We start from the raw sequence: 13,047 nt of genomic DNA, 5'->3' as shown, positions 1-13,047 counted from the left end.
AAATTCACTAATTTATATACAGTAATACTTCAAGAAGAATGCCATCTTTAACTTACAAGTGAATATCACTTCTAGAGAATACTCAAAGTATATATGTTGCAAATCTAATACATATAATATACAAATTGATTCAAAATTTACGTTCACTGAAGTATTTCAATTGCATCAATGATTTCCTTATCAATGATTATGTTCCCATCTTTGTTCCTTGATGTTATTAGACGGTATACATTTTGCCTTTCCATTAAGTTCTTTCACTTTCAGGAATGCTTCTCTGGTTTTGTTCTTATTTTGTAATTCTATAGTGAGACAGATGAAAAAGATTGAAAAACAAAAAATAGGAATAACTATCAATGGTATAAAATACAACAATCTTAGATATGCTGATGATACCATTCTAATAGCAGAAAACAGAAACAAATTAATCAAATTACTGCACTTACTAATTGAAGAAGGTAAAGAGTTTGGATTAGATATAAATACAAAAAAAAAGACCAAATTTATGGAAATCTCAAAAGAAAACAGATCCGAGCCAGAAATATTCGTAAACAATATGAAAATTTAACATACAAGTAAGTGTCTAAATATTTGTATTCTGTTGTATGTTAAATTTTCATATTGTTTATGAATATCTCTGGCTTGGATCTGTTTTCTTTTGAGATTTATAAATTTGGTCTTTTTTTTTGTATTTATATCTAATCCAAACTCTTTACCTTCTTCAATTAGTAAGTGCAGTAATTTGATTACTTTGTTTCATCTGTAGCCATAGCCACAGATGCCTTCTGGAAAAATAAAAATCTGCTCAGAAGTTCTGTGGGTATTGAGACAAAGAAAAGAATGATAAGAACATTAGTGTGGCCAGTTTTCACATATGGAAGTGAGACCTGGGTATTCAAGTAGAGAGTATGACAACAGATAATGGCCGTTGAAATGTGTGCTATAGGAGAGCTCTGAAAATCTCATGGAAATGATCCAGAGAAAGATGAGATTGGCAGGACATATACTGAGAGGTTCAGCAGGACAGAGGATACTATACTAACAATTTTAGAAGGAAAAATTATGGAGAAAAGGATCAAGAGGTAAAAAACGAAGGACATGGTTTGAAGATATAAGATCATGGACAAGATCACATGGCTATGCAGAAACAAAAAAGAAAGCCAACAACAGAGAGAAGTGGAAGGACATGGTGCTGCACCCCTCTCATTGAGAAGCTAAATGATGATGATGATAAAGTATTTCAATTGCATCCACTAATTCATCCACCCACATAAATTAACTATAGCCACTCCTCTGAGTGATTATTTCAGTGTATCAGCATGTAGAAAGAAATGACAACATGAAACTGTTAGGAATACAATGGATGAGAAAAGCTGAAAACAGAATGAAATAAATTGAGATAATGAAGGGGAGGGGGTTTCAACCAGTGGTAAATTATCTGAAAAAAGTTGGTACTCCACAGATGGGTATCCAATATTCATGATATGATTTTTGACATTTCAAAGTAGCAAAACAATTATCTGTTGTTGAAAGATACTTTATGATTTGCCTATTTCGTCCACCACCTTAATTTCCCTATACATACATGCATGCACACAAAGCTTGGTATTCAAGACTGGTTATGGAATAGTTCTGTAATCATTTGAAATTTTTAATGTTCACAGAGAGATCTTCTATTTTCCCAGTGGCCACCTATAATTAGTGATAAACATGGGCCAACTCTCTCTCTGATTGGCTACCAATGGAGACTGAACTGCCCCCTCCATCTCCAAAAGCTAGATAGGATTTAAAGGCTTCGCCTACTCCCTATAAAGCAGATAAAAGACGTTAGCTTATTATTATTTAATAATCAGGAAAAAAGATGGAAAGCATACAGTTCCAATACTATAAAGAACAAATTTAAAAAAAAAGTGTTGTATTTGAATATGACAACTTTTTTTTTAATTTGTTCTCCATGACAAAAGTAATTGGAGCTATTCAGTATATTTCTCATCTTTGGCACACAAAGCTATCAAAAAATAACAAATAATTTCAATAATCTGGTATAGATGTTTAGATGATTATCACTCAAGTTGATGTTTAGTGGAGGAAACAGGTCTAGAGAACTTATTTAGCTATTAAATTATTAATCCAATATTTCTTCTTCTTCATGGGCTTACATTAAGCATGAGCAAACAGGCACAGAGCAGGTATGGGTTAAGGTGATATAAGAATAATCCAGGGTTTCTAGATAGTTAAACCCTACTCAGGATTACACATTTGTTTTACAGTCTTCAAAGAGTCGAACACCTGCTCAACATACCTTCTATGCCACAATAAGCAGATTAAATAATTTATTAATTTTACAATTTGTAAAAATTAATTAATTTTACAATAGCATGGCCTATTGTAAAAGGCAGACTTCTACATTCCTAAGCAGTGCCCTCTACAAGTGCAGTAATGGAACTGTAAAGATCTCAAGATAACTGTCTCTTAGATTTGTGATAATGTGATACAACTAAATTTGTCTAGATTTAAGGAATGTTGTAATGTTGTGATAAATTTCAGAAAGTCTCTGATTTTTATCTACTTCTGTACTAAAAGGGAGTTCTCTCCCTTTTAGTACAGAAGTAGATATTGGTGATCTATTGGTGATCTATTGGTGATCTATATCCATGGAATCTATATATCTGCCATCCCAGAATGGTTGTAGTCTGGATGATGGATTCGTTTCTGTTCATCGAGATAGATATTAGCTGTTCTTCCAATCTATATGAAATATGTAAATCTGCAGGAGTTAGAGTACCTTTTTTGGTGAGCAGATATAGGTAGCTAATTTTTGTTGTGGCATGAAGAAGATCTGTATGTTATAACTTTTAAGCATGCATAAAACTATATCTCAGGTGCCTGAGATATAGAGGCTGGCAATGAATTTCAAGGAAAGGTGGGGGGAGCTCTGTTGATTTTAAAAGTATAACATCATCTGCATAAAGTAAAGACCTGAGATTAACATCTCCAATTTTGACATCAGGTTTAATACTGCTTTCCTTCATAATGTGATCCATATACATAATGAATAACAGAGGGGATATTGTACATTCTTGTCTGACACCAGATATAACATCACATCATCATCCTGTAGTTCTTTCAATTCTAACTGCTGACTTACAACTCAAATAAACACTAAGTATTGCTTGATATAATGCCCCACTGATGCCATACAACTGTAATGTTTTGAATAGCTTTTCTCATGGCACCTTGTCATATGCCTTTTCCAGATCTACAAAACTTAAATACAGATCTTCTCAACTATTTGTCATAAAGTGAAAATCTGATCCTGACAGCCACTATTTGGCCTGAATTCAGCTTCTTCTTCACCAAGCTTCCTTTTACAATCCTGCTCCACCGTTTCTCAACTATACTTGCATAAATCTTACCAGGAACACTCAGTATGAAATACCTTTGTAATTCTCATATTCAATTTTATTTCCCTTTTTATATGGGTATTATGAGAGCTCTACTCCAATCATCTGGAATTCGTCCCTCCGTCCAGACCTTCTGAACTATGCAGTGCAGCCACTGTAAGACTTATTTCCATACTTGAGCATTTCTAGTCAAATATCATCCACTCCTGCTGCCTTTCCACATTTCAGGCCTTTGATGGTTTTTTCTACTTCAAGTATGGATATGTATTCCTGAAGGCATGTCTTTTGAGTGTTTTTTACTACTGTGATGTCACTGATTGTTTCGTGTAGCAATTTTTTGAAGTAATTACTCGATACATCAAGGATATCTTTTTCACCAGTTTTCGCATCACCTTTATCATCTCTAATTACTTTTACAGCACTCTTTCCTCCATTTCTGATCTTTTTTCAATAGCTCCAGAATATTTTGCTACCTTCTTGATATTTATTTTCTATGTTCTTACCAGTCTTTCAATGACTTTTGTTTAGCTAGTTTTACACAGTGTTTAGCTTTCTTACATTTGTCTGTATTCTCTAAGAGCACAAGCTGACATATTTGCCAGGAACTTTTGATATGCTTTCATCTTTTCCTTCATTGCCTCTTTAACTTCCTGTGTCCACCATGGAGGTCTGATTTTTTTTATTCTTGCAGACAACCTTACCACATGCCTCTCTGGCTGAATCATCAATATTTTTTTGGATTTGACACTGAACTTCCAAGGTTTGGTTCCTGTTCTCAAACGCTTTCATTTTTTCATGAATAATGTTTGCGTATTTTAGTGTACAGTTCACATCTGAGAGTTGCTCAACTTTTATTCGCTTTAAAACTTTCTTACACGTTATTCTTTTCAATATGAAATTCAATTTTATCCTGCACAAGACTAAATGGTCACTTCCAATTTCAAATCCTTTGTACACTGGTGTCCTGCACCAGGGAGAAAACATCACTATCAACAATAATGTAGTCAGTGAGACTTTACTTATTCCTTGCCTCTTCTCTCCATGTGAATTTGTGTACATTTTTACGTTGGAACATGGTGTTAGTAGTAACCAGTCCATGTCCTGAGCAGAAATTCAACAGGTATTTGCCATTATTATTAGCTTTGCTCTTTTCTCCAAATTTTCCCAAAATATTTTTGCATGATTGACACTCATTTCCTACTCTGCTATTTAGACCCCCAACAAGGACCAACTTTTCCTTTTTCACTGTGTCAGTTGCTTTATCTAAAGCCTCAAAAAATTCCTCCACCTCTACCTTAGTAGAACCTTCTGTAGGACCCCATAGGCACAAATAAGTCTCATTTCCAGTTCCTCATTCTGATATTTGCCCACATCACTCTATTTGAGACTGCCTGCCATTCAAGAAGATTAGCCTCATATTTTGTGTTGAATACTATGGCTACCCGTTCTTTTCCTTGATTGCCATTGCCTGAATATAACATTTTGTATTTATTGCTCAGAACGATCTCACCAATTTTTGACTTTATCGTTTCAATCACCCCTATTATGCTAATCTGGTACTTATCCAATTCCTCAGCTAGCTCCATTTCTTTGCCATTCAGATTTCTTATGTAGATAGTACTGATCTTGAACTCTGGTAATGTTATTATATTCAAAAAATTATATTCTTGGTTTAATCCTTCATCCAAGTGTAAACAAACAAAGTTTGCACCTGAAGTATAAGAGATGATAAAGGTGACATGAAAACTGGAGAAAAAGATATCCTTGTTGAATGGATAATTACTTCGAAAAATTGCTAAATGAAACAGTTCGTGAGAGCACAGTGAAAAAAAACACTGACCAGGCATGCATCAGGAATACATATCCATACATGAAACAGAAAAAGTCATCAAAATCCAGAAATGACTAGAAATGTTCAAGTTGTTCTACTGTCAGGTATAAAAGCCTTACAGTAGCTGTACTGTATAGTACAGAAGGCCTGGACAGAGGGACGAATTCCAGATGATTGGAGTAGAGCTCTCATAATACCCATATATAAAAAGGGAAATAAAACTGAATGTGAGAATTACAGAGGTATTTCCCTACTGAGTGTTCCTGGTAAAATATATGCAAGTATACTTGAGAAACGGTTGAGAAGAATTGTAGAAGAAAAGCTTGGTGAAGAAGCTGGATTCAGGCCAAATAGAGGCTGTCAGAATCAGATTATCTGTGCGTAGTACCACTGCTGCTTCTTCGAAAGTTCTGTGTCTGTAGTCATTCTCGATGTAAGAACTGTTTTTCCAATCTATAATGTGATTTGATATTGAGAAATCAGACGAGTCTTAAGATCACCCAAAGATGAGGTACCTTTCTTCAAATTTCCTGGAGTATATGAAATTCCATGCACGTGTGGCCTTTCTTACATTGGGCAGACCTCTAGAAGTTTTGAAATAAGACAGAAGGAACATGTGGGGGATATCAATCACAATAGACTCATCACATCTGGTTCAGCTTATCATTTCTCAACATCAAACAACATTATAGATTGGAAAAACAGTTCTATGCCTTACATCGAGAATGACTACAGACACAGAAGAAGCAGCAGTGGTGCTATGCAGGCAATAATTTAAATAGAAATCAAGGTGGACAATTGATGAGACATATGGAAATATCTCATCAATTCTCTCAGCTTCACAGAACTACAATATGAGAAAAACTACACAACACGTGGTCATGTACCAGATTCTGACGGAAGCATTCGAACACATGCACGCCATCAAACATGAATTATCAAATGTAATGGCCTAGCAGTTACTAAAGTATATGTTTTCATGTAACTTAATGAATTTGTTTTCACACCAGTACAGCCTTGAAAATGCTAGACAGTAGCTAGTGAAACTTGTTGGCTCTTTGTATTTTTAATCATTAAATCTTATACTAACTGGTATCAAATGTAAAGGGTATAGTATTTTTAGGAAGGATAGATAGGATAGGAGAGGAGAGGAGGGGGTATGCTACTAATGATATTCAATGACTTGAATCCATTTAAAGTTGAGACCTATGACTAAAACACTAATAAAAATTTTTTATCAGAAGTTTTAGTATCAGAAGGGATTTCAGTTAATGATATAACCATTCTGCCTTTGGTTGGTGACAGTGATCATGTGGTACTCATTTGGGAAGTGAGTAAGTTCAGGAATGGACCATTCAGAAAAGGGGTTGAATGCTGAAGTTCAAAGCAGGAAATAATGACTACCTGAGGAGTATGCTTGGTTCTGCAACATGGTGTCAGCTATCGGATGGGAAGGATAATGACAGTGCATGGGAAGCATTTAAAAAATACTTAATTGATGCAATATCAGAATGTGTTCGTAGAGTGAAAAATAAATATGAGTGAAATGGATGTGTAATCAAATTGAGAAGGGATTCTTAAGAAAAAGATAATGTGGAAGGAATACATGTGCCTAAGGATGATGTCACTTATGAAAATTATAAGCAGCAGGTCAGAAGAGTAACAACTAAACTAATATGAAATGAATATAAAATGATATGTAGAATGAATAATATGAAATGAAGTATAGAATGAATATGAAAGAATACCTCTACTGAATGCAGATGCTATAGGGATGACTGATGCAGAAGAGATTGTTCAACTAATGAGTGGCCATTTTACCAAAAGCTATCAACTTGGTATATTCAACATCAAGCTGACTGATACCTCTTCACTGTATGAGGAGATTCTTTGTTATTTTCAAGGAAAAAAGAGATGGCATATCCATAAAAATGGTCTACCTCAGGGAAGTGCTTCAATATATATATACTAATGGCCAACCTATAAATCCACGGTCAAGAACCTTCTTATATGCAGATGACCTGGCAATAGCTTATCAAGCAAAATCCTTGATGACATTGAGAAGCAACTTACACAAGAGCTAGAAACCCTTAAGTTTACTATAAGGAAAGCCAACCAAAACCAAATCCTGGTAAAACTCAAATGTGTCTTTTCCATCTCAATAATAGGGAGGCAAGGGGAGAGAGTTGAATATAGAATGGAATGATGTGAAACTGGTCAATTATCCAAATCCAACTTACCTAGATGTTACACTAGATAGGACCATAAATTATAAGTGACACATAGAGAAGACAACAGCTAAAACTCAAAAACGTAATAATATTCTGCGCCGATTATCATCATCTCAGTGGGGTGCAAATCCACAAGTACTGCACACCCCTCCACTGGCACTCTGCTTTTCGACAGCCGAGTATGCTAGCCTTCTTTGGGAAAGATCATCACATGTCAAAATTATTGATAAGGTTCTTAATGAAGCATGTCGGCACCTTACCGGCTGCCTTAAGCCTACTAAAATTGACAATCTATACTCACTGTCTAGTGATATGAGCAGAAACAACAACTAAATGATGAACGGCATCCTTTGTATGGACATGTTGCAGTACATAAGAGGCTAAGATCAAGGAAAAGCTTTATTCACTCAGTGGAACCATTGGTTGATTCCATAAAAGCTACAAGGTTAACAATGTGGCAAGAACAATCTCCAGAGGCTCTGAACTTAAACGAATCTCTTCCTTCCGGCTTACATCTTGACTGACAAAGATGGAAGACATTGAATAGATTTCGTTCTGGAATGGGCAGATCAAAGCAGAATATGGCCAGGTGGGACTACACAGACAATGACAGCTGCTCATGTGGTGAAAGACAAACCATGGATCATCTTCTGCAATGCTGCTTAATAGACATTAATAATATATGTACCTGAGAAGATTTAATGCAGTGTAATGAAACAGCTTTAAAGTATATTAGTCACTGGATGAGTGAAATTTGACATTTTATGTTTTTACTTAATATTTCATGCAAGTGGCATTTTTGTCTTTTAATGTATGCTTTTAATCCCAATTCTTTTAATGTCTATTTCTTTAAATGTATGCATTTAGTCATTTATATGTATGCTCTTACATTTTCTGTAGTTTGCACATGAAATAAATAAATACTGTATGAGGTGGTACTAGAGCATTTGCACAAACTGAATAAGAATTCTGCAATAGGGACTGATGGAATATCAGCACTGATACTAAAAGAGTGTTCAGCTGATTTGGATGTTCCTTTGATCAGGCTATATATGAGTCTCAGAGCAGGGAAGATTCCACAGGAGTGGAAAGAATGTATGGTAATCCCATTGCACAAGGGTAATGCAAAGACTGATGTATCCGACTATCAATAGCAGTGGTAGGTGAAGATTTTGGAAAAGTTGGTTAGGATTTGCATGCAGAAATCTGTTGAGAGAGAAACTACTTTACAATAAGCAGCATGGATTTATTAAGGGAAGGTCATATTTGATCAACTTGCTCACATTCTATAATAATCTTCCCACAGAGTTAGACAAGGGGGAATAGATACTCTTGGATTTTGCTAACTTTTGACAGAATACTGCACATTTTTAGAGGTACCATAGTATAATTATTAGAGGAACACGTAAGACCACAGTAATAACGTTTAATGAATAAGGTACAGATATTTCATACTAAAACTAATAGTACATCTTCAGTGTTACAAACAGTCATAGGAATGGAATACAAGTAATGAACATTCGGTGGATCACCTATTAAAACACATGGTTGTCGTGAGCTAGGAAATGATAGAAAATAATAATAAATTAATATTTACGATAATTGGTATCTTATAAGAAAATTGGTATCTTATAAGATAACTTATAAGTTAACTGTACCTAATTAATTAAAAGTTATTACTGTGGTCTTAAGTGTTCCTTTAATAAGAATGCCCAATGAAAGACTGTTGCATAAATTGGAGAATATGGGATTGTATTATAAATTATAGGCATGGATAAGAGGATGGCTGACTGACAGATATCAAAAAGTCTATATGGGACGAGAACTTTTCAGACCACCCCTGTAATGATAATGGAATGACGTGTAACATACAGACGATGCAAAGATAGGTATGATAATCAGGTGATATGCAGTACTTGCAGAATGATTTGAGTAGGTTGGAATTGTTAGCATTGAAAATGGCTATCAGTTCAATGTAAGTAAACATAAAAGTCATGAACTTGGATGTGATTAGATATCTAATGTCATATTATATTGGTGGGATTATGTTAGAAGAAACTAATCAGGCTAAAGATCATGGAGTTTTAGTTCAAAGGAAGTTGAAGTTCAAGGGCCATATAGCAAAGATACTGAAACGAAACTTGACATGTAAAGATAAGTTCATTTTGCCTCTTTGCAAGGCCTTGATAAGACCTCACTTGGAATATTGTGTGCAGGTCAAGTCTCCTGGTTTCTGTAGTGATTCTGATGCAGTGGAGTGCAGAGGAGTTGAAAATGATAGCAAGATTGTGGAATACTGATGATGAAGATGGATACAGAGTTTGTAGATTGCAGACACTAGCAAACAAGAGAAAAAGGAGTGATGTGAATGAGGCTTACAAACTTCAAGCTTACAAAAAGGATTTCAGTCGATGGAACTTTTCATTTTATAGAGGATGGGGGAAAGGATGCGAGGGCATCCTTGGAAGTTGACAATCAATGCTGACATGAAGAGGACGAGGGCTAGATTTTCCCCTCACAGAGTGGTACATGATTGGAATGGATTTCCATTGGATGTGATATATGAAATTAGTGTGAATGATTTCAAAAACAGGTATGACAGCTGATACAGATAATATGGACTCCCTTGATGAGTCCTTGATTCCTGGAGGCCTCTCTTAATAATTTTTTTTTTTAAAATGCAAATCCCACCCACAAAAAGCTGTATACACATAGTACAATACATTGCCATTAGTGTAATAGGTAGACTGGAAATCTGGAATCCCTCTTGAGATATGAGTGGGCTTGCAGTAAACATTAATGCAAAACCATCTTCTGTTGTGTTTGAGAGATCAGGACATTAAGAAAAGGTTACTGGCCTTCATTTTAAAATGCTAAGATCGTTTTATTTTTGAATGGAAAGAGTTGAGTGAAATTTAAAAATTATTTAAATCAGTAATGTTATGTATTCAAAAATAAAAAAGTTCAGCTACTTAGGCACGATTTTTAGTGAAGATGGTAAAATAAATATAGAAATAGACAACAGAATCAACAAAGCTGGTATGGTAGGAAGTCAACTGAATAAATTCATATGGAATAAGAGAGAAATTAGTCAGAACACTAAATTAGCTGTATACAAGACCATGTTCAAACCAGTTTTAACTTATGGATCTGAGAGCTGGGTCAGAAGTAAAACACTTGACCAAAGACTAGAGACCGCAGATATGAGAGTCCTGAGAAAGATTAGAGGCATGAACAGATGACATCAATGGCAATATCATATTAAAAATGAGGATATTTAGGAAAGAACTTGACATTGTCAACATCCAGGAATGCATTAGCAGAGCTAATCTCAGATGATATGGTCACTTAAACAGAATGGGCAAGGAAAGATTTGCAAAACAAGCTGCCAGGTGAAGACCAGAGGAAGACCAAGATATAATTGGATTGATACGGTACAATGTGCCTTAGACGATAGAAATATAAGATCTGATAATGATAATATTGGAGTCTTGACAAGTAACAGACTGATTTGGAGGAAAATTGTAGATAGGAAGTTAGTAATGGTGCAGATTTTTCATGTAGTACTATCATATCCTGTACACCCCTTTAGGGTACATGGCAGGAATTTGATGAAGATGATGGTTTTAAGGACAATAGCAAAAGTATGTTCTTTAGTAAGCATGCAAGTCTGTGCATCAGTTAATTCACATCCTAAGTCCACATATCCCCACCAAATAGCAGACTTCTGGGAATTACTGCAAGCCCACTCTTATTGGATGTTATCTCTATTCCTCATCTCTTTGTCCATCCTTCATAAAAAAATTGACATCATTCACACCATAAAAAATATGCAGTCTCCATCTCAAAAGATAAGAATAGATGGAAAAAGGAACTACAGTTACTACTCAACCAGTTTGTCCTCAATGAGTATTTAAAGAAGAACCATCCAAAAAAGGACTACTTTCTAATCCTACTTCATATTCATTAAAGAGACTATTTCTAACATAGTAATCTATCCATCAACCTCCTTAAACCTCATAACAGAGTAGCCTTCAAATCTATTCTCATCATGTACAGCCTTCTTTGTGTTCCAAAGAACAATAATCGCTTCTACAAACATCCAGGGATTTCCTTTTTCTTGTGGTCTCCTTACAAAGGTCAGACTTGCAGAAGTTTTGAAATAAGAAAGAAGGAACATCTTAGTGATGTGCCTTATAACAGCGAGGAAAAATTGGGTCTGGCTTACCACTCTTGCAATACACATCATATCGATTAGGACAAAGCACTATGTCATATCTGAAAGTAACTTGCATTCTTGATGAATTAAAGAATCCAGAATCATCATTTGTTGGTATGGTTCACTCAACAAAAACTAAGGACTCATCCTAAGTGATATCTGCAAGTCAATGATTATATTACTTCACATACCTGACTTCGACTTCTCAGTTAATCATCTACAAACAATGCAAAGGAAAGAGATGATGGATAACACTTTTTGATTGTTTACACTGCAACAGTTTCTTTCAACATTTTTGTATTAATTTGTATTTTTTACTTATCTTTTGTTCACCTACCCTGAAGAAGTCATAAGTTCACTGTAGGGAAACTAGTTAGTATTTCTTTGTATTTTTTTTTATTGTTTTAATAAGTAAATAAACCATTTTTGGTAATAAAAGTCTGCTCTCAAATGAATATATCAAGATTCTAATGTTAACAATAACTTGTGGTTTCAGATTGTGTTGAAAAACTTTTTTCTGAGCTCTGTCATTTGATGCTCAGTTCATTATTTTCTGATTGCACTAAACAACTCAAAATACTCTACCTTCTGTTGAATCTTAACTAAGTGAAATGTAAACAATACATCCCCCCCCCCTCCTTAGCATCTAACATACAATGTGAGCTAGGTATGGTAATTTTATGTGGGAATGCTATGATTATTGTTGAGAACAAAGGGGAAAATGTTTGGGGAGAGAGGAAGGATAGTTTACCTCAACATATAATCTATAAGGAATGCAAAAAATCAAATGAGGCTTTTAACCAAATATACAACCTACCTTCCATCATGATCTGAGATCTGTCATTTAATGCTCAGTTCATTATTTTCTGATTGCACTAGACAACTCAAAATACTCTGCCTTCTGTTGAATCTTAACTAAGTGAAATGTAAACAATATATACACCACTCCTTAGCATCTAACATACAATGTGAGCTAGGTATGGTAATTTTATGTGGGAGTGCTACAATTATTGTTGAAAACAATACTTGTAGGCTTTTAACCAAATATCCAACCCACATTCCATCATCAGCTCTGTTAGTAGTCATTCACCTGGATACTGAATGATGAGAATGGATCTGGAAATTTCATCTTTGCTGACTGTACCATATTCTGGTATTGCCTTTAAAACCACCACACATAAATGATAGTACACTATCAAATTCCATGCTAGGTGGGTGGATTGACCAGTTTAACAAGGACCATGCTTTTTTTTTTTTTATGTAAGAAAATTACATTATTATTATTATTACATAACACCTCCAGGGAGTCCAAACACTCATTGAGGGCACCTACTACAACTCTCTGTCTCCACCACTCAATCCACC

The 13,047-nt window shown here is 35.0% G+C and overlaps 1 protein-coding gene across 1 annotated transcript in view; it reads right to left on the bottom strand.

Moving 5' to 3' along the window:
- Positions 1-13,047, bottom strand: part of LOC150107312 (attractin-like protein 1) — a 447,772-nt gene that overhangs the window by 350,307 nt on the left and 84,418 nt on the right. The window lies entirely within an intron of this gene.

Source organism: Typopeltis vanoorti, chromosome 4 (assembly GCF_054136105.1).
Source record: "Typopeltis vanoorti isolate ZY-2024b chromosome 4, IOZ_Tvanoo_1.0, whole genome shotgun sequence".
Taxonomy (NCBI): Eukaryota; Metazoa; Arthropoda; class Arachnida; order Uropygi; family Thelyphonidae; genus Typopeltis; species Typopeltis vanoorti.
This window is presented reverse-complemented; position numbering and strand designations above follow the sequence as displayed.